The sequence below is a fragment of the Marmota flaviventris genome, chromosome 18, assembly GCF_047511675.1.
Source record: "Marmota flaviventris isolate mMarFla1 chromosome 18, mMarFla1.hap1, whole genome shotgun sequence".
NCBI lineage: Eukaryota > Metazoa > Chordata > Mammalia > Rodentia > Sciuridae > Marmota > Marmota flaviventris.
This window is the reverse complement of record NC_092515.1, coordinates 50,795,359-50,799,335: the sequence shown is the minus strand read 5'-3', so window position 1 is coordinate 50,799,335 and position 3,977 is coordinate 50,795,359. Positions and strand designations below refer to the sequence as shown.

The following is a 3,977-nucleotide window of genomic DNA, read 5'->3' as shown; positions in this document are numbered from 1 at the left end:
AGGGAGCACACCAGTGAAGCACGGGCTAGAATAAAACCCAAGTATTGAAAGACATTTATTGACTTCATAGGGACAATGCTTTCCTGGAAAATCAACATTAAGAGTCTTAATTAAGGGTCTTAGTGAAGACCATCAGCAAATATACTGTCCCCAAAACAAGTTTATTCAGTGAGGCAAAAACCAGGAAGTAAGGCAGCAAAATCTTTCCCCAAAAGAAATTAACCCAAATCCTTAGACCTGGGTAAAATCGAGAGCAACAGAAAGGTCTTGTAGAATGCACAGTCCTGTCTACAAGGAACACCCGCAGACCCTCCTTCATGGCTCAGGAGGGTGAAAGAGCTCTGGCTACTCAGAACTGCCCACCTGAGGCATCTTGTAGGAAAAACCAAGACATTTCCACAAGCCATGCCCCTCATAGCAGCTCCCAGAAACAGCAGCCACCAGAGACTTCCTGGGAGATGCCCTCCATCTCCAGAGCATTCTCCAGGCCCAACTCCCCACCACCACCCACTGCCTGAACTGTGGAATCTCTCTTCCTGCTGGAGGAACCCTGTCTAGGCTGGAGGCCCCAACACCACTTCCTAGGGCTCAGCAGAGACCCCACCACAGGGGCAAGAAACCCTTCTCTTCTACAGAGCTAGACATCACAGGCTGCCCATCCTTTCCACGAGTTCCATGATCACCCCACCAGGGAGACCACCACCCCTGATATCAGGAGGACATCCTGTGCCTCCCCTTCCTTCCACCTGCTGTTCCTGTAGACCCTTCGAGAAAACACAATCTTTCCCTAAATAAGAACTTCTGTTTGCCCAAAAGGGCACACTTGGACAGAGGTTTTGGGTTCTAAAAACCGGTTTTGACCAGCATAAAATCTACCCTTATTCCTCAAACTGTTTCCTCCAATAGGCTAACTAACTGTTCCTTAGTTCAACTGTTACAAGCTCTAAAAGTATAGATGGAATGATGACAGCTGTCCCACGGCTCTGCTGGGCAGAATTTGTACCCCCTCAAGACGGGTGGCAAGGGAAGCCACTCTCTGGACCTGCAGGGGTCAGTGCCCTTTCCTCACTGAACACCTGCCTTCCCCCACTGAGTCTATCCCAGAAGATGGCAGCAGAGTGTGGTTTAAAGGAAGGACCAAGAACCTTCCCTTAGGCATCCTTCTGAGAGGGTGGAATGTGGGGTGGTGAGGCTGGCTCAGATCCTGTCCCTCCACAAAGGTCCCAGTCTAATGCCTCCGCGAACAATGGAGCACCACCTGAAGCCACAGCATGTGCTAGTTAGACACTACATGCCCTGGAAGACCAATGAAGAGAGAACCACAGTGAAATAAGGGAGCCCCAGAACCCAGAAAAGAAATTGGAGAGGATTAGCCCTACCAGGTATATTAAAATATAGTATTACTCTAATAAAAACAAAAGGAAAAATTCACAAGTGTTTGGAGAGTGAAAGAGAAGGTGCATCTCAGGTAGTCATCTTACCCCATAGTGATTGGGGGTAAATGGGATGGGTGAAGATTCCTTGGGCATCCATCCCTCTGGGCATCGCTAGCAGAACTGTCCCTGAAGGAGCAAGGAGGGAATGACACCACAATTTCTGCATTCGTTATTCTTATTGCCTTTTCTTAGAATTTTTAAACTCTACTCAGACAACGTTCCAGGGCGACTCTTTCGCCCTTCAAGACGAGATGCCCGTATAGATATATGGAGGAAACTAAATCATTATTTGAAAGAAAAGAGATTTAAAAAAAAAAAAATGGAGATGAGTTAGCAAGCCCAAGATAATCATTTCTACTTAAGTCACATCCAAGAGTCTCCTAGACCATCCCTTGTCATCTCTAACTCACCCCCATTCCCATCTCGACCCCTACCCCCGGGCCTGGGCGTGGAGACTCCGGGTCGCCGCACCCCGGCCCCCCCCCAGCCTTCCTCCACCAGGACACCCACCGTTCGTGGAAGGTGGGGTGCCGAGGCTGAGCTCCCGGGCGACCTGCCCTAGCGACCACCGCGGCCAAGGCTGAGCTCCCCAGCTGGGCCGGCCACTCGCACGTGCCTCCTCCGCGCGCTCCCGCTCCCAGCCCGCGACCCTTTCCCGAAGCCGGGCGCGAGTTCCCGGCGCCCCCGCGGCTCACTGGGAGCCGCCGCCGCCGCCGCGCTCGCCCCTCCCCAGCCTGACCCCACTCGGCCGCGCCGGGTCTGCGCGCCCGGCGTCCCCGGTAACCCAGAGACCCCCTCCTCCCGGGTGACCCGCGGCGCGCCGGGAGGGTCCCCTCGGCCGTGCGCCCGGCAGGTGCAGAGCAGCCCGGGACGCAGCTCTCGGGAGGCCCTAACCCGAGCAGGTTCCCCCCGCCCAGGGCGCTCCGTTCCGGAAAGAGACCCTCCTTCCCCACGTGCCTCCCTCGTCCTCCCTCCTGCGGCCGGAGTCCTCTCCCGAGGCCGATTCGCGGGCGGAAGGTGCTACTACATTTTCTCTTTAGTAATAAAGAACGCCCTCCTGCCAGCAGCCCTCTTGGCGCAGTGGGCAGCGCGTCAGTCTCATAATCTGAAGGTCCTGAGTTCGAGCCTCAGAGAGGGCATGGTTGTTTTGCCTTCCTAGAATCTTAAATTTGGAGAAAATAATAACATTAACATGCGATGCCACCCAGTAAGGAAGTCTTAAGAGAGAACTCAGACTTCCAAATCCCGCGGCCCCCAAGAGCCAATCTGTGAGCCGCGGGTGTATAGAGACCCTTTGCAGAGCTGAGCGTTAGTACACACCCCCAATGACTGTCCACCCTCCCGCCAACCAGCTTCCAGTCCAAAAGATCCGGTGGTAGGCGTTGTCCCTAGGTGGGTTGTGTCATTGATGTCCAAGCTCTAAGCCTTGCTGTTGTTGACCTTTTCATTTTTGATAGTTTACAATTAGATCTAATTGTTGTGACATTCTTTATTAGTATTTAGAAGTACGTTTCTTAATTTCCAAAACAGGGAAATTCTTAAGTTTTCTTATTTATTTCTATCTCAATTGCATTGTGTTAAAAAACATGTATTCTATAAGAATTAAATCTGAATTTCTGTCAATATGAGGTCGTTTGGTAAATGTTCTGTGGGGTGGACTATGTATGAACTCTGTAGTGGTTGTGTGCATTGTTCTGAATTTTCTAATCGGTTATTCAACTCTCTATCCTCATGAAATTTTGTTTGTTTCTGTGAGAGGTACATTTGTCTATTTTGTCAACTTTTCTTTTATGTATTTTGAGGCTCCATCAAGAGTATTCTTCAAACCCAGGGCTAAAGTCATGCTAGGCAAGTGCTCTACCATTGAGCTGCAACCCCAGCCTGAAAGCAGAGTTCTTGTATCTTCCTGCTGAATTAAAACCTGAATTAAACACATATAAAGTGTTCATCTATATCTCAAATACTGGTTTTTGTTTTATATATATGTTGTCTAGTATAATACAGTGACATTGGTTTTCTTTTAGTGTACACATGAAGTATTTTTCATAGTCTTTTTTTTGTTATTCTTTCTGTACCTTTATGTTGTCTCATTTAAATAGTTATTTTAATTCATTCATACAACCTCTATCGATTAATTGAAATATTTGCTCATTTACATTTAATGTAATTGCAGATATATTTAAATCTACCTAAGTTTCTCCTTTTTTGTTCTGCCTGTTCTTTGTTGATTTTCTTACTTTTGTGTTTTTATTAGTTTGGATACTGATCACTTGTTTAATATTCTTTTTGTAATTAGCCTAGAGATTATAATACTACTCTTTGACTTATCAACACTACTGTTAATTGGGGCTTTTACTTTTTTCTTTTTTCCAGAAAGGAGTTTATTAGAATTTCTTAGTCACTCAAAATTATTTCCCTTCAAACTTATGTGACTTTGTTTTCAATTTCAGTTCTTCTGGACATAGGCCTAGGAGCAGAATGGCAGGTCACATGATAACAATATGTTTAACATTCTGAAGACTGCCAAACCATTTTTCAATG

At 47.4% G+C, this 3,977-nt stretch overlaps 1 non-coding gene across 1 annotated transcript; it reads left to right on the top strand.

The window, feature by feature from the left end:
• Positions 1 to 2,502: 2,502 nt before the first annotated feature.
• On the top strand, positions 2,503 to 2,575 carry Trnam-cau (transfer RNA methionine (anticodon CAU)). Its single transcript has one exon. It is a non-coding gene; the product is annotated as a tRNA-Met (tRNA).
• Positions 2,576 to 3,977: the final 1,402 nt, after the last annotated feature.